Here is a 19,504-nt window from a genome sequence, read left to right as displayed (position 1 = left end):
TCAGGAACCCATCCCTTCACCAGTGCCCATTCTCCACCACCAGTAAACCCAGCATCCCTCCCACCCTCCCCGATCCCATCTCCCCCCACCCCGCCCTGCCACTGTGGCAGGGCATTCCCTTCTGTTCTCTCTCTCTAATTAGCTGTTGTGGTTTGCAATAAAGGTGTTGAGTGGCCACTGTGCTCAGTCTCTAGCCCTCATTCAGCCCGCAACTCCCTTCCCCCACATGGCCTTCGACTACATTATAGTTGGTGATCCCTTCTCTGAGTTGCCCTTTCCCTAGAATGTGAGGCCAGCCTCCAAGCCATGGAGTCAACCTCCTAGTACTTATTTCTACAATTCTTGGGTGTTAGTCTACCACTCTATTATTCTATATACCCTAGATGAGTGCAATCTTTCTATGTCTGTCTCTCTCTTTCTGACTCATTTCACTCAGCATGAAACTTTTCATGCCCATCCACTTAAATACAAAATTCATGACCTCCTTTTTTCTGACAGCTGCATAGTATTCCATTGTATAGATGTACCAAAGTTTCCTCAACCAGTCATCCGTTCTAGGGCATTCGGGTTTTTTCCAGATTCTGGCTATTGTAAATAGTGCTGCGATGAACATACATGTGCAGATGTTGTTTCGATTATACTTTTTTGACTCTCTGGGATATATTCCCAGCAGTGGTATTGCTGGGTCAAATGGGAGCTCAACCTCTAATTTTTTGAGAATCGTCCATATTGTTTTCCAGAAGGGCTGAACTAGCCGGCATTCCCACCAGCAGTGTAGAAGAGTCCCTTTCTCCCCACATCCTCTCCAACAGCGGTTGCTTTTGTTCTTTTGGATGTGTGCTAGCCTCTGTGGTGTGAGGTGGTATCTCATGGTTGTTTTGATCTGCATCTCTCTGATGATTAGTGATGTAGAGCACTTTTTCATGTGCCTTTTGGCCATTCGTATCTCTTCCTTGGTAAAGTTTCTGTTCATTTCTTCGCCCCATTTTTTGATGGGGTTGGATGTTTTCTTCTTGTAGAGTTCAACCAGTGCTTTATATACCCTTGATATCAACCCCTTATCTGATGGGTATTGTGTAAATATCCTTTCCCATTCTGTGGATAGTCTTTGGATTCTGGTCACTGTATCTTTTGCGGTGCAGAAGCTTTTTAGTTTAATGTAGTCCCATTTGTTGATCTCTGTTTTTACTAGATTGCTTAGTTCTGTGTCACCTTTGAAGATACCTTTATCTTCAATATCGTGGAGGGTTTTGCCGACCTTGTCTTCAATGTACCTTATGGTTTGTGGTCGAATGTTGAGGTCTTTAATCCATTTTTATCTGACTTTTGTGCATGGTGTCAGGTCAAGGTCTAAGCCCATTTTTTTGCATGTGGTTGTCCAGTTGTTCCAGCACCATTTGTTGAAGAGACTTTCCTTGTTCCACTTCACATCTCTTGCTCCCTTATCAAAGATTAGATGATCATACATTTGGGGTTGTGTGTAGGGATATTCCACCCTGTTCCATTGGTCTACGGCTCTGCCTTTGTTCCAGTACCATGCTGTTTTAATTGTTACTGCTTTGTAGTAGAGTTTGAGGTTGGGGAGGGTGATGCCTCCCATCATCTTTTTCCCAAGAATTGTTTTAGCTATCCGTGGGACAACTCCTCATTTTAAAGACAAATATTGTCAGCTGAAGAATAGGTGCTATAAGAGAAATACCTAAAACCTAGGGACATAAAAATCTTCAAAGTAAGAGGATAGTGGGAATTGTATCAAATTAGACTTGGTGCAGATATATTAATGTAAAAAAACAAAACCAATACTTTTAGGCAAAATCATTAAATATAAAAGATACCATAAAAGAATAAAAAGTTAAAATTCATCAGATAACAGAAAATTCTAAATGTATATGTAGCACTGCACTGTAGCACTGTTGTCCCATTAGTCATCAATTTGCTTCAGCGGGCACCAGTAACATCACCATTGTGAGACTTGTTACAGTTTTTGGCATATGGAATACATCACGGGTAGCTTGCCAGGCTCTGCCATGCAGAGGGATACACTTGTTAGCTTGCTGGGCTCTCTAAGAGGGATGGAGGAATCGAACCTGGGTCAGCCACGTGCAAGGCAAACATTCTACCCACTGTGCTATTGCTCCAGTCTAAATGTATATGTATCTAACAACATACTCTTCAATACAAAAAAGAAAAAAATTAACATATTTACCACAAAGCAATTCATTATTACAGTGAATTTTTGGATGTATTAGATATAAGTAATTTTAAAAGTAGTGGCATCAAGGTTAGCTGCTCAATTTGATTTTATAATTGGGATCATACCATTAACTGAGACTGAGAATACAGGACAGAATAGAGGTACGCAATTGGCAGTTGAAATAGGGTAATGGAAATCCAGCCTTCTGTAGGGACCAAGACACTGATTGAACATAAAAATGAAGATGCCACACAGGTCCTTCTGAGGAGAAATAAAGTTTGATATCTAGATTAGAGAGTCATTAGCATACAAAGGATATTTTAACCACAAGACAATGTTGCCTAAACAAGTTGAGAGTGGGCCAGAGGTCAAGGCACTTGCCTTGTATGCAGTTGACCTTCATTCTATCCCCAGCACTACATAGTCCCCTGAACACTCTCAGTACTGATTCTGAAGCACAGAGCAAAGAGTAAGCCCTGAGCACTGCTGGATGTGACCCCCCCAAACAAACAAACAAAAGTTGCTGATAATAAAGCAAGAGTAAGAGAGAACTCCAAACCTAGTGGTCAAGATAAGAATTGGAAAGACAAAGGAGTTGGAGGAATGGTCAGTGAAGTAGTCACCAGTATCACTGTATCATTATATCACTGTCATCCCATTGCTCATCAATTTGCTCGAGCAGGCACCAGTAACATCTCCATTTTGAGACTTGTTGTTACTGTTTTTGGCATATTGAATATGCACAGTTAGCTTACCAGGCTCTACCGTGCAGGCAAGATACTCTCAGTAGCTTGCCGGGCTCTCCGAGAGGGGAGTCACCAGTATAGACATGTAATAAGACAAAAGGTAAAGATCAACTTCTGTGAGAAGCCCCATAGAAATTAAAACTAGCAGGTGATCATTCAGAGAAAACACACTTATGAAATATACTGTACATTTAGGCATGAATTGGGCCAGATATGAGATACCTTCTGGACTTCACCTGTGGTCCCAAAATCTTCTCCAGGGAGGACAGCTGGGATCTTTGTTCAGTGAAAGAAACTCCTCCTTTTCTGAAAACAGACAGCTATGAAGGATCTCTCCCGAACTCTACTGCTGTTTATCAGTCTGTCCTCTAAACCTCAATCTTAAGTGGCTTGTACCCTTCCCTCGGCTCTTTACCAGGCTCACTGAATCATATACTTGTATTGTGGTAATGTGGACTCTCCCCCAAACAAAGTCACACTATAATTATATGCAATTGACTTGAATCACAAAATGAAATCTCCCCATGTAAAAATTGTAGTTTGCAACTTAGAATTGGATCCTGATACTGCAAAATCCTAGAAGTAGCTGTGTTTCTGATCAATGAACAAGAACTACAAGGACTGAGGATGAGGCTTAGTAGTAGATCACATATCTTACATGTATGAGACTCAGGATTTAATCCCTGGCACAGCAAAAATATATTGGGCTGGAGTGACACAGCGGGTAGGGCATTTGCCTTGCATGCAGCTGACCCGGGTTTGATTCCTCCGTCCCTCTCGGAGAGCCCGGCAATCTACCAAGAGTATCCCGCCCACACGGCACAGCCTAGCAAACTACCCATGTTGTATTCATATGCCAAAAAAAGTAACAACAAGTTTCACAATGGAGACTTTATTGGTGCCCGCTTGAGCAAATCCATGAACAACGGGATGACAGTGCTACAGTGCTACATGTATATTATGTATTATACACACACACAGAAATTATTACTTCTTCAAGTTTCCATTTCCAAATGCCATTATATTATGGGTTAGGTTTCAGCATTTGGATTTTGAGGGAAGATAAACATTAAATTGGGCAATAAATAATAAGTTGTATTTAATATATATAGATTTGGTGCCTACCATCCATTTTTAAGATGCATTGAAATGTGCTTCTTAAATTGTTTTAATGTACATCTTTTTCTTTCTATTTCAACCTGTGATTTCAGTACATTTACTTTCCCTAACAACAGAATCTTATATTTTTGTACTCACACGTTTTTTATTTATCACCTTCACACATTTCTCTGCAACAAACATGTATATAAGCTAAAGTTTAATGTAATTTTGCACTTTCTGTGAGCACAGGCTCTACATATTAAAGTTTCTCTTCTCAGTGGTTATTTATTATTAATATCCATGTTCTAAAATAATTTTCATACATTAAAATTTTAACCAAAACATGACTATATCACTGTGTCACTGTCATCCCGTTGCTTATCGATTTGCTCAAGCAGACACCAGTAACGTCTTCATTGTGAGACTTCTTGTTACTGTTTTTGGCATATTGAATATGCCATGAGTAGCTTGCCAGGCTCTGCCGTGTGGGCGGTATATTCTGGGTAGCTTGCCAGGTTCTCCAAGAGGGGTGGAGGAACTGAACCCAGGTTGGCTGCTTGCAAGTCAAACGCCCTACCCACTGTGCTATCGCTCTAGCCCCAACCAAAACATATTTAAAATTTTTACTTTAAACAATTATTATGGATCAAAAATAACATTTTATTAAAGTTCTTTTCTTAATAAGGTAAGTGAGGACTTTTTGACAACAAATTACTTCATCAGGTGGGAAAATGTCATTTTGCTGATTAAATTTTAAAAATCATAGGCAAAAACTATATTATGTTTTATTACTATATTCTGAGAAGTATGTTTTCCCACAGCTAAGTAGATAGAAATGGAAGAATTTTTTTCACGATGTCATTCAACAATTTGAAATTCTGAGTTAAAAGCCAAAAAGTATAATAAAAGAATGCATCTTTAGAAATATATAATGTATAAAGTGCCAATTCAGTTTGCTGAAAGCAAAGAATCAAAAAATCTCTGAAAGTAATTTGTTATTCAGTTGTTAGAATAATTTTTTCAACTCTGAGAAGTATACCAAAATGGTTTGCATAAGACTTTTCTTAACATAGATTAAACTTGCTATTCTTTCACTTAGAGGCACTTTGTTTAATTCTATATACTCAGAAAGAAATTTAGAAAAAAATGAATATTATTCAGCTCCTGACACATTTTGTGTATCACATGTTTTGTAATTATATGTATTGTTTTGAGGTCATTGGAAATCCTCCTACAGTTCTAAGAAACAATGCAAGAATATTTCATATAGTCTCCATTTTATTTTCTCCAGGAATCACATGCTGTTAAATATATTTTTACCAATATTTCTAAGCCTATGGATTTAGATTATTTAGTATTAAGAAACTTTTCCATGCACTCCAACTAACAAAGTTAGTACTCAATGTCAAAGCAAGCAGCAATAACTAGACTTAATTGCCTTCAGAAGATGTAGATTTAATTTTCAAATCATGTCTCATAAGCATTTGGAAAATATTATTAAAATACTGAGAAAAACCCTACAGAACAAACTGCAGCAACTAGAGTATTTTTGCAGATAAGATGATAGAGAATTAATAAAATTTTCCATATCATTTCTCATTTGCTTGAGCGGGCACCAGCAACGTCTCCATTATGAGAAATTTTACAAGATGGAATAAAAAGTAATGTTAATAGGTCTTAGTAATTTGGTATGATTAATTTACTAATTGATTTTATGACTCAATAAAATTTATTTGATTTTCATCTTACTGAATACTGCGCATAATGTTGCATCACCATTTGTGTGTGTGTGTGACTTTTGTGTGTGTGTGTTTTAACCTTGCTGAAGTTTGAATTAACTAAAATAAGGATAAAAAGGGACCCAATTTCTAACTTTTTGAGAATCGTCCATATTGTTTTCCAAAAGGGCTGAACCAGTCAGCATTCCCACCAGCAGTGAAGGAGAGTCCCTTTCTCCCCACATCCACGCCAACACCGGTTGCTTTTGTTTTTGGGGATGTGGGCCAGTCTCTGTGGTGTGAGATGATATCTCATTGTTGTTTTGATCCGCATCTCCCTGATGATTAGTGATGTTGAACATTTTCTCATGTGCCTCTTAGCCATTGGGATTTCTTCTTTGGAAAAGTTTCTGTTCATTTCATCAGCCCATTTTTTGATCGGGTTGGCAGTTTTCTTCTTGTGGAGTTCAACCAGTGCATTGTATATCCTTGTTATCAACACTTATCGGATGGGTACTGCATAAATATCCTTTCCCATTCTGTAGACTGTCTTTGTATTTTGGTCACTGTTTCTTTTGAGTTGCAGAAGCTTCTTAGTTTGAGGTAGTCCCATTTATTTATCTTTGTTTTCACTAGCTTAGCCAGTGGCGTGTCAGCTTTGAAGATACCTTTGGCTTCAATGTCGTGGAGGGTTTTGCCGACCTTATCTTCAATGTACCTTAGGGATTCTGGTCTGATGTTGAGGTCTTTAATCCAGTTTGATCTGATTTTTGTACATGGTGATAGATGGAGGTCTAAGCCCATTTTTTTGCATGTAGCCGTCCAGTTTTGCCAGCACAATTTGTTAAACATGCTTTCCTTGCTCCACTTCACATTTCTTGCTCCCTTATCAAAGATTAGATGATCATATATTTGGGGGTGTATGTCAGAGTATTCAACCCTGTTCCATTGGTCTGCCGCTCTGCCTTTGTTCCAGTACCATGCTGTTTTAATGACTACCGCTTTGTAGTAGAGTTGGAAGTTCGGGAGGTTGATTCCTTCCATTTTCTTTTTCCCAAGGATTGCTTTAGCTATTCGTGGGGGCTTATTGTTCCATATGAATTTCAGGAGCGCTTGCTCCATTTCTTTGAAGAATGTCAAGGGTATCCCTATAGGGATCGCATTGAATTTGTACAATGCTTGGGGAGAATTGCCATTTTGACAATATTAATTCTTCCAATCCATGAGCAGGGGGTGTCTTTCCATTTCCTCGTGTCCTCTTTTATTTCCTGAAGTAGTGTTTTATAGTTTTCATTATACAAGTCCTTTACCTCCTTTGTTAAGCTGATTCCGAGGTATTTGATTTTTTGAGGCGCAATTGTGAATGGGATTGCTTTTCTCAGGTCACTTTCTTCTCTCTCATTATTTGCATATAGGAAAGCCATGGACTTTTGGGTATTGATTCTATAGCCTGCAACTTTACTGTACGAGTCTATTGTTTCTAGGAGTTTCTTGGTAGAGGTTTTAGGGTTCTCTAAGTATAGTATCATATCATCTGCGAATAGTGAGAGCTTGATTTCTTCCTTTCCTACCTGAATGCCCTTAATGTCTTTTTCTTGCCTAATCGCTATTGCAAGTACTTCCAGTACTATATTGAACAGAAGTGGAGAGAGTGGGCATCCTTGTCTCGTCCCTGTTCTCAGAGGGAAGGCTCTTAGTTTTTCCCCATTGAGGACAATGCTTGCCATAGGCTTGTGATAAATGGCTTTGACTATATTGAGGAAGGTCCCTTCTATACCCATTTTGGCTAGTGTTTTCATCATAAACGGATGCTGGATCTTGTCAAATGCTTTCTCTGCATCTATTGATATGATTATATGATTTTTATCTTTTCTTTTGTTGATATGGTGGATTATGTTGATTGATTTCCCATTTGACCCAGCAATACCACTCCTGGGAATATATCCTGGAGAGGCAAAAAGGTATAGTAGAGATGACATCTGCATTTCCATGTTCATTGCCGCTCTGTTCACAATAGCCACAATATGGAAAAAACCAGAGTGCCCGAAAACAGATGATTGGCTAAAGAAACTCTGGTATATTTACAAAATGGAACACTATGTAGCTGTCAGGAAACAGGAACTCATGAAATTTGCATACAAGTGGATCAACATGGAAAGTATCATGTTGAGTGAAATGAGTCAGAAAGAAAGAGACAGACATAGAAAGATTGCACTCATATGTGGAATATAATGTAACTGAGAAGTACAAGTTGGCAACGATGCAACTTCTGGCAGATATCTCTCTGGACTTAGTTACTAAAATACTAAATTACAGAAACCCAAAACTGAGAGGCCGCTAAGTGTGGTCACTCGACCTCATACCTGTTCATCCTCAGCAATGGAAAACAAATTATCTAATGCTTCCTTTTCAGCAGGTCTGACTTTAGGGGAGAGACTCTCCAAACAATAATAGTGAGTTTTGTTGAAATATTGTATGCAATCAAAGTGAAAGTAAAGTGAAATTTATTAGTTACACAGGCGGGGGGGGGTTAGGTTGGGGGGGCTAGGGGCGTGGGGGGGTTTGGGGTGTGAGGGGGCAGGGTGGAGCTATACTGGGATTCTTGGTGTTGGAATATGAGCACTGGTGAAGGGATGGGTATTCGAGCATTGTATAACTGAGATTTAAACCTGAAAACTTTGTAACTTTCCACATGGTGACTCAATAAAAAATTAAAGAAAAAATAAATAAAAAAAAATAAAAAGGGACCCAGGTGATGGCTCAATGGCATAAACACCTACTTTGAAAGCTCAAGGCTGCAAGGCTGCAAGGCTGAGTCCTGGTACTAAGTCCTGGTGGCTCCACTACCTGAGATCTCTGGGACCACCACAGGTATATTTGTGTTTGTGTGGTTGTGTGAACAATGCAAGAAATGTGTGTGAGTACTATGTCCAGGATCTCAAACCCTGACAAGTACAGGTGAGCAGCACAACCAGAATGCATATAAGCACCAGGACTAAAAAGTGTGTGTGCAGCACCTCAGGGAAAGTACATGACTCATCAGGCATTATGGCCACATGTGTAAGCACTGCAACCACATTTAAAACGCAAGAGTCCACTTCAACCAAGTGTGTGAGCACCATAAGCAAACTTTACTATTTCTAGCCATCACAACTACTAGGGGGAGAAAAGTGGGGAATCTGACTGTTTAATGAACAATCGCTTTTAAAAAAGAAAAAGAGAGAACTTAAAAATTTCAAGGACATGGTACAGCCAGTGATATCCTCAGGGCAGTACCGGGGATCAAACCTGGGGCTCCCACTTTCTAGGATAGCCATTTTGAACTATCTCCTGGCACCAGCATTCTAGAGCTTAAAAGTCAGGGTTGGCAGAAGAAATTAACAAAATTCTGTTTAGTATTTTCCCAACACAGACTTTGGGCTTTATAGGATTTTCTCAATAAAAGAGGCATTTACCTTTGAACTATAAGTCAGAAACAAACAAAGCATTTGTCTTTCAATGAGCCGTGGAAATTCCCAACATTCTGGCTGAAGGAAAAATGCATTTTAAGCTTGGAGGTCAGAGGCAGAAACTATCCTAGGTGTGAGATAATGTGATTCCAGAGATCCACTGTGCAATTGCAACCCTCCCTGTCTAATGTTCTTCCTTCTCTGTTCCCGGCAAGGTTTGTGAATGTCTCATACCTGCACACATCTTCATTCTGTGCATGTAACATTCTGCTCAACTCTGCTGTATTGAAGTATCAAGGCCCAATTCTCTTTTCTTCTTTTCTTGACTCTTGAGCATGTTTCCCCAAGTTGCATAGTTTCCCAGACTACTAATTGCATGCGGCCGACCCAGGTTTGATTCCTCCATCTTTCTCGGAGAGCCTGGCAAGCTACCCGTGGCATATTTGATATGCCAAAAACAGTAATGACAAGTCTCACAGTGGAGACGTTACTGGTGCCTGCTCGAGCAAATAGATGACCAATGGGACAACAGTGCTACAGTGCAGTGTTACTTATTGTTGACTCATTTTCACCTGGATATTTGGGGTAGACTTATCCGCACACCATACTTCCACTTGAATGTCAAACTCACTTCCACACAACACTACTGACGAGAGCCTCTTTAAACAAAGCCATATAAAAAAGGAAAGAATAGAGCAGATATGTTTGGCTCAGAACCATTTTTATAATAATCTTCTATTTGCCTAGATTCTATTTGCCTAGAGCTGGAGCGATAACACAGCGGTAGGGCGTTTGCCTTTCACGCGGCCAACCTGTGTTCGATTCCTCCGCTCCACTTGGAGAGCCCGGCAAGCTACTGAGAGTATCCCGCCTGCACGGCAGAGCCTGGAAAGCTACCTGTGGCGTATTGGATATGCCAAAAACAGTAACAATAAGTCTCACAATGAGAGACATTACTGGTGTCAGCTCGAGCAAATCGATGAGCAATGGGATGACAGTGACAGTGACTTCTATTTGCCTACAGGTGATCCACTAGAATTTTTCAATTAATGGGGGCACAGTAATAGTATAGCAGATAGTGCATTTGCCTACTGTGCAGCCATTCTAAGTTTGATTTCCAGCATCACATATGATCCCCTGAGCCCTGTCAGTGTAATTTTTGGTGCAGAGCCAGTGATAAGCTCTGAGCACTGCCAGGTGTAGCCCCCAAAAACAAAATATAAAAATAGAAATTTCCAACTATGGTCCTGCTGAGAATTTAACAGTTTGCACAAACAATATATTTTATTCATGCTAAAGGATCCTGCCCAAGTAAATTTTCCCTCTTGTATTTAAGGTTTACATTGAGGAGTGGATAACAGTTACTGGCAAGTATGGGAATTCCTAGTGCCAGATATTAGAAGTAAAAGTCACTCTAAATATTCAGACTATTTTTGCTTCTCCTAAATCTCCCTCTTTCCAAATTTCCTTGCCCATTTCAAGTTAATTCTTTCAAAGTGAGTTTTTTATTTCTATCCTATTACCCTCAATTACCCTTTTGATATTATGAAATTGTAAACCATGTCAAGGAAAACCTGTCTTTGAAATGTACCTAAGTGGCATATTATGAACTGCAAAGCTCCCACAGAGCAATTTTAAATGATGAATATACTTTTCAAACATCTTTGTTCAAAATTGCACATGGACTTCAGCCAGTCACAAGACGGAGATGTGGAGGATGTATTAAACTCCCCATCTGCTCTTCATATTGCTCATCATTGATTTATAACCCTCAAGTAAGCCATTTGGCCACACAAACAGAGTTGACAGGCAAGTGCGTGGCCGAGCCACCCAAGTGGATTCCCCATGGAAAGCTGCATCCATGACATGAGCCGATCTGCACCCTGATATGACTCATTGCTGTTCCAAGAACAGTTTTATCCACTCTTCTCTGAAGAATATAAAACTCTGAAGTACATGTTATACTTTGAGAAAATAAAACAAGCTCTTTAGGGATAGCTTCAGACCTCTGATTTCATCTAAGCAGCTTCGAAGCAGCTTCTCCTCAAACACAGTGGCATGTGTAAATTTGTTCCTTTCTGTGTCAATGTCATTAATACAATCACTTTTTTCCCCCAGGATTGTATATCACTTACTAACTAGGTGAAATATCAAAATTATTTTTTGTTCAGAAGTCATGAACGGGTACTCTATGGTGCAAAAGATACAATGAAGATAAAATAGAATAGAGTTCTGCATATAACCCCAGGCACAAATAATGCTGGTGTAATTTCTGAGCAGAATCTCAAAGTAGACAGAGATGATGGCAGCTATCTGTCATGTTAGCCCAGTTCCATCTTTTATAAGACCTGAGGGAGTAAGAAAATTATGCTAGGTCATACTCAAAAGTTAGCAAAAGGCAGACTGGATGCAAAACTTTTATGTTGTTATCTTGTTGCGTGGTTCCCTTTTTGTTTTTGTTTTTTGATTTCTGAGTGCTTTTTGATCAGATGGATGGTTGGTTGGTTGGTTGGTTGGGTGGTTGGTTGGCTGGTTTTTGGGGTCACATCCTACAAGCCCAGTGCTTAGTCCTAACTCTGCACTCAGGGATCACTCCTGATGGTACTCAGGGATAATATACAGTCCAAGGGATCAAACCCAGCTTGACTTCATGTAAGACAAGTGCTCTACCCCCTTTTTGTCTTTCTTGCCCAGTGGTTGCCATTTTGGCTGCATTGCCTCCTATACTCTCCAGTGGCTACCTAGCAAGATATTTCTCTATAAAAATGTTCTATAAAACCTCTTATTTAGGTGAGGTTTGTGTTGAAATATTGAATGTAACCAAAGTAAACAGAATGTAAAATGAAACTTATCAGTTACAAGGTAGGGGGTGGGGGGCGGGATGGGAGGTGTACTGTGTGGGTTTTTGTTTTGTTTTGTTTTGTTTTGGTGGTGGTATATGGGCACTGGTGAAGGGATGGTTGTTTCAGCATTGTATAACTGAGACCTAAGCCCGAAAGCATTGTAATCTTCCACACGGTGATTTAATAAAATAAAATAAAATTTAAAAAAAAAACCTCTTATTTAGGGGGAGTCTATACAGTCTAATCACAGCTTTGCATGCAGGAGGCTCAAATTTGTTCTCTAGCACAGCATGGTACTCTGAGCACCATTAGGAGCACTAAGCTAAAAGTAGTTCCTGAGCACCATAGAATATGGCTCCTAAAAACAAAGAAAAACAAAGCTCAAACAAACAGAAACTTCCCATTAAAATGTCCCATGGATCACTTGCTGCCATTTTCTATTATCTATTTTCTTTGTTCTCCTTTCTATCCAGTTTTTCTGTTTTAAGCTAGCTCATCCCTTAATTCTCAGACCCCTAAGAGTTTGAATTTAAGAAAAAACCTCATGAACCACTCATATGTTAATGTCAAATATACACTTAACCATGTATCTATTTTATTCCTTCTGACCCATATCAATGATACCAAAACAAAGACTAAACACACAATCAAAATTCAAAAGAAAGGAAATTGTTTTTCATATATCTGGGGAGCTGAAAATTTTTTAAAGTCATAAAAAAGGAGATCTCCAAAATTTAAGTAAAATCTGACTTTTTTTCCCCATCTAGGGAATAGGTATCATTTTAAAGAGGATTCTTTTTTAATGCTTTCCTTTAATATAAGCTTCTATAGAATAATTTAAGCAATTTATTATCTTGAGCTTTAGGTCATTTATTCAACAGACTTAAAAACTCCTTCTTGAACTCAAATACACAGGGGAAAAAACAAAGGGGATTCTTATAAATCATTACTTTCTAGACCAGAGGAAGGATTTTACTGCTAGGGATTTCAAGTGGAATAGGAAAGAAAAGACATCTCCAAATAGATAGTCAGTGACTTCTGAGAGAGACTACTAGATAGTATAGCATAAGCACTAGATCCTTCTCATATCCTCCCTGCAATATCTGGGCTCTATGTCCATGTAGAATAGAATCTTATTCTGGTTACTTCAAGTAATAGGGAACTTATTAAAATTAAACATTGAGAGGCCTGAGAGATAGCACAGCAGGTAAGGCATTTGCCTTGCATGCAGCAGCTCAGATTCAATCCCTGGCACCCTATATGATTCCCTGAGGCCTCCCAAGAGTGATACCTTAGTCCAGAGCCAGGAGTAAACTCTATCCTCCAGTGGGTGTGACCCATAAATCAAAAATAAACAAACAAAATACTTTGAAATTAAAGAAACCAGAATTTTAAAGGAACCAATGGATTAATAACCAAGATTAACCAGGTAGAAAAAAGGGAACTTGGTTTAGAAAATGGAGGATAACTTGGGATTCAAGGCAAATAAAGATTAGTTGATTAGTTTGTAGATTAGTCTGGAGTCCCTGATAAGCAGGGATTCATCTATTCCCTTACTATTAGTTCCTGTTGGTTTCTGTTGCCTTGTTGCTCCAAGCCAACCACCTCTTCCTTTCCTCTGAATGTATTTAAATTTCTGATAACTCATAATTTTTGCTTATTTATAACTTTTGCTTACTCATAATTTCATCCTACACCATAGTCCTATTGTCTCCTAGTCCCTGGATGGGTTTTTAACATCTGTTCTGGATTCTAATAGGCCCCAACAAATAGTTCCAGTTTGACTACCCTAGAGGAACAGTTACCTGGATCAATTAACTAGCACCTTTTTATTGAGTTACAGCTTTTGCATCTCTTCAGTCAGAATACTTACTAAGAATAAATTTGGCAGGAGTATGGTGCCACTAATAGGTCCACCTGTACCTGTGGGGCGAGTGCTTCAACAGCCAGATTGTGCCTTCAGGCTTCCTGACACCCCAAAATTGCCACTGTGCTTTGGGCCGGACCCCAACAACTTGGGACCAAGTTTACCAAGAAATTAAACAGCTGAAAGTTTGGTATGTGGGAGCCATGCCCACAAAACACCTCCGGCTCAGCTATACAAGCTCATTAATTTTCCTTATTTCAGAGACCCGTAGATAAATCTTGAAAGAGATCAGAAGCTGCAGTTAATCTCAGACCCAAGCATGGCTGAGCAGACCAGGATAAATCGAGGGGGGTGGATTGGCCTGTGCCCACCCATTCAGAGCCCCTGGCAGCTATTTGCTTTCACAATCCAAAATTGCTGCCATATTCCCAGCCTGACTCCAGCATCTCAGGATGGACCTCAACAAGATAAAATCTGTTGAAAATTCTGGTATGCGTGTTTTGTGACTAAAGTCTCCAGGTTTTCTCAGAGTTGGGATGGGCTACCTCACCCCACTTCCCAATACACATAGAAGCACTGGCGGTCACCCCCACGAACCAACTCCAACGCCACCCTGTAGGCTCTTCTCTGAAACTGGCCTTGTTTTAGAGACCCATAAGTAAATCTCAAAAGAGATCAAAAGCCGCAGTTAAATGCAGACCCACAGATGGCTGAATAGACCCAGGTAAAAAAAATCAGAGAGGGGCGGATTGGCCTGGGCCCATCCAAACAGAGCCCCCAGTAGTCACTTTCTTCCACAATCCAAAATCGCTGCCATACCCCTGGCCTAACTCCACCATCTCAGGATGGACCTCAACAAGATATAATCTGTTGAAAATTCTGGTATGCAGGTTTTGTGACTGAAATCTCAAGGCTTTCCCAGAGCTGGGGTGGGCTACGTCCCCCCACTTCCCTGTACTTTCAGAAGTCACATCTATACCCCAAAGCTGCTACCCAATTTACAATCTATTCTAGTCTTACCATCCTGATAAAAATATCGAATGCCCTGAACAAACATCATGAACTCTTAGCACCTGTATTGCGAATAATGCATAAAAGGAAATGGAGAGAGAGAGAGAGAAAGAAGGAAAGTGCCTCCCATAGAAGGTGGCTGGGGGTAGAGGGTGGGAGGTTGGGAGATGGTGGTGGGGAAATGGGGGAAATTGGTGGTGGGAGGTGTACATTGGTGGATGGATGGGTGCTGGATCATTGTATGACTGAAACCCAATTATGAACAGCTTTGTAATGGTCTATCTCTCAGATATCCAATTAAAAATGATTTTAAAAAAGTAAGTGGTATTCATGCTCAGTTCAATAAGCTTAATCAATGGTTGAATAAATAGCAATACTGCTACATTTTTTCAAAAATCAATTTGGCAGTTTTATGCAGAAAAAAGAAAATTTTAAAAAGGATACTGGATCATAGAGTTGCTCAGACAATAAGCAGAAACAAAGGAAGACTGAGCACTTTCAAATTAGTCAAGAAAGGATGGCTGTTGCCATTATTGAGCTGTAAAGGCTGAACCTATAATTGACAACTGGACACTAGTAACCATATACCACTACTTGTCCCCTGTCAATTCTAGTTCTAGAGGCTAGGTACTGCTATAATCACTGCCACAAGCTATTTTCCTCTCAGAACCCTTGTGTTACTGTCTCCAGAAGAGATATTTGAGTAGAAATACCTACATCAAGGGCTCCCTTCTCCCTTCCATGGAGAGCTGGGTGCAGATGGGGAGGGGAGCATCAGAAGTAATATATCGCCATGGGGACAGAGATGAAGTAATCAAGGAAAAGGAGCAGATTAACTAATCCAGGGAGTATCAGAAACTGAACTGAAGGTATATTTACTAACAATTTATAATAAAATTAAAGAATTCTGAATGTTGCTTTGATGGCAACAAAGAAGGAGACAGAGGTGATACTCTTAAGCACTTACTACATGCAAGGGAGTTTTTAGGAACTAGTGTGTTTGTGTGTGTATGTGTGTGTGTTTAACTTCACAACAATCTAATAAGGTAAACAGTATAATTCCCAATGTATAGGAAAATAAAATGAAGGTCAAAGAAGTTTCAGTGATTAACTTAAAGCAGTTAGTGATAGTATACAGATTTAACAAATCTGCATCTTATCCCAAGTTCCAGTATTTTCCAACAACCCTCCTCTCAGAGTTAACAGAAAAGTTTTGAGCAAAGGTGGGTGATAATGCTCAAGAGAAGCCAGAACCATGACTCTAGTTCTTCTACAAACTCCCCTGCTCTGAATATAACCTGATGGACCTTTGAAGACTTTTGATGAAAGTGAAAATTCACTTTTTTCTCGATCACTTATATATTATTTTTGGGGGGTCATACCTGGAGGTGCTCAGGGTTTACTTCAGGGCTCTAGGGACCATGTGGGATGCTGGGAATCAAACCCTGGTTGGCTGTGTGCAAGGCAATCACCCTGTCCATTGTACTATCTATCCAGCTCCAATTACACCTGCATTTAAAAAATTAAGACAAGATAAAGTTTGCCTCACATATCAGGGTTATTGCCCCAGTTCAGCACTGTATCTTGTAAGAAATACTTTTATAGGGGCCGGAGCGATAGCACAGCGGGTAGGGCGTTTGCCTTGCACGCGGCCAACCCGGGTTCGATCCCCGGCATCCCATATGGTCCCCCAAGCACCACCAGGAGTAATTCCTGAGTGCAAAGCCAGGAGTAACCCCTGAGCATCGCTGGGTGTGACCCAAAAAGGCAAAAAAAAAAAAAGAAATACTTTTATAGCAGTTCAACCTAGATGGCAATGTACCTTAATCCAAAGTGATGAGAAGGAAGAGTTAGATAAGCACATTAGGTTTACTAACTACAACACTAAAACATATTTACATCTCCTGATTCATATTTATGGAGTTGTAAAATGGCTCTGTTGACTTTGGGACCTATTCAAGGATCTTACTGATGTCGTACCCTGGGAGGCAGAATTTTCTGCAGAGTAGACCACATGAACCCTCGCTAACCTGACCCTTTAGGGATAAATATGCCTTTCCCAAAAATACATCTAATCAGAGTTTATGAATGAAATTTTAGATAGAATCTTTTTTAAAAGGGCTCTTGGAGAAATGTCGTCAATTATAACAAGATCACCCTTTATATGCACTGGGTGAACTCCACGAGAAGAAAACTGCCAACCCAATCAAAAAATGGGTTGATGAAATGAACAGAAACTTTCCCAAAGAAGAAATCCGAATAGCTGAGAGGCACATGAGAAAATGTTCAACATCACTAATCATCAGGGAGATGCAGATCAAAACAACAATAAGATATCATCTCACACCACAGAGACTGGCCCACATCCCAAAAGACAAAAGCAATCAGTGTTGGCGTGGATGTGGGGAGAAAGGGACTCTCCTTCACTGCTGGTGGGAATGCCGACTCGTTCAGCCCTTTTGGAAAACAATATAGACAATTCTCAAAAAATTAGAAATTGAGCTTCCATTTGACCTAGCAATATCACTCCTGGGAATATATCCCAGAGAGGCAAAAAGGTATAGTAGAGATGACATCTGCATTTCTATGTTCATTGCAGCACTGTTTACAATAGTCACAATCTGGAAAAAACCAGAGTGCCCAAAAACAGATGACTGGCTAAAGAAACTCTGGTACATCTACACAATGGAATACTATGTAGCTGTCAGAAAACATGAAGTCATGAAATTTGCATATAAGTGGATCAACATGGAAAGTTATCATGCTGAGTGAAATGAATCAGAAAGAAAGAGACAGACATAGAAAGATCGCACTCATATGTGGCATAAAATATAGCTGAGAAGTACAAGTTTGCAATGATGCAATTTCTGGCAGACATTTCTCTGGACTTAGTTAATAAAATACTAAAATACATAAATCCAAAACCATGCGGCCGCTAGTGCACTCGACCTCATATCACTTCATTCTCAGCAATGGAAAACAAATTATCAAATGCTTCCTTTTCAGCAGGTCCGACTGTAGGGGGGAGAAACTCCAAACAATAATAGTGAGGTTTTTGTTGAAATATTGAATGTAATCAAAGTAAAGAGAAAGTAAAGAGAAATTTATCAGTTACACAGGCAGGGTGGGGGGCTGGGGGTGTGGGGGGGCGGGGTGGAGCTGTGAATCACCAACTGTGATTCTTGGTGGTGGAATATGTGCACTGGTGAAGGGATGGGTGTTCAAGCATTGTATAACTGAGACTTAAACCTGAAACCTTTGTAACATTCCACATGGTGATTCAATAAAAGAAAAAAGAAAAAAAGATCACCCTTTATTAGAGTTGGCTCTATATCCAATCAAAGTATCCTTAGAAGTGCTGGAGAGATAGTACAGTGGGTAAGGCATTTTCCTTGCACACTGCTGACCGGGGTTCCATCCCCAGAATCCCATATAGTTCTCACAGCCTGGGCAAGAGTGATCCCTGAGCACAGAGTCAGGAGTAAGCCCTGAGCATCACCAGGTGTGACCCTCAAACAAAAAACAAAACAAAACAAGTATTCTTAGGACATAAGAAAGGGGGAGAAGGAAGAAGCACAGTGAGAAGGTGATATGAAGACAGAGGCAGAGATCAGTGATGCAGGTGCAAGCCAAGAAACATCATGGATTTTGTGCAGTTATAGGTAGCAAGAGAAAAAGCATGAAATGAATTTTTCCAAAGTCTCTACAAAGTAGCAACCCTACTGGCACCTTAATTATTTCTGGCTACAAGAACTGGGAGTGACTACATTTCTATGGATGGCTCTAGCCGGTGTTTCTCAAAGTTATTAATACTGCTTCCCTGGCCACACAAATGCTTTAGGGTTTGTAGCCTCATGGTGCAATGGAAAGAGGTAGAAGTTGCTTTCTGTTTTCTGCTTAATAAAGGAAGATTTCTAAGATAAGGGTGCTGAGTATTTTCTTTTCTGAAAGGGGACGGTCAGCCATATAAGTTTAGGAACCTCTGCTCTCAGTCATACAATTATAATAATTGGAGCAATAGCACAGAGAGTAAGGCATTTGCGTTGCATGTGGCTGACCCAGGTTCGATTCCTGTGCCCCTGTCAGAGAGCCTGGCAAGCTACCGAGAGTATCTCGCCCACACTGCAGAGCCTGGAAAGCTGTCCGTGGCATATTTGATATGCCAAAAACAGTAACAACAAGTCTCACAATGAAGATGTTACTGGTGCCCGCTTGAGCAAATCAATGAGCAACGGGATGACAGTGATACAGTGATACAGTTATAGTAACCCTAGTAAACAAATACAATAACAAAGTTCCGATTGAGCCAAGAAAAACCTTAGACATTGCTCAGTGTTGAAATACAATTGGGATATAACAAACCAAAGATTTCATGAATATTACTGCTAAAAATGAAGCTAAGTAAAGATAAAATCTTACTATAAAATATAAAGTACAAGGCCTAGGGAGGTAGTTGACAATACAAAAGTTAGGGCGCATATCCTACAGACTCAAAATCCAGCACCATGAGATAACAACCCCCACTCTCAAAGCACGGCTCATTGTGGCCTTAGAGGCCCCTGAGTAGCACTGGGA

Source organism: Sorex araneus, chromosome 1, assembly GCF_027595985.1.
Source record: "Sorex araneus isolate mSorAra2 chromosome 1, mSorAra2.pri, whole genome shotgun sequence".
In the NCBI taxonomy this organism is placed as follows: Eukaryota; Metazoa; Chordata; class Mammalia; order Eulipotyphla; family Soricidae; genus Sorex; species Sorex araneus.
Note: the sequence above shows the minus strand (reverse complement) of the source record.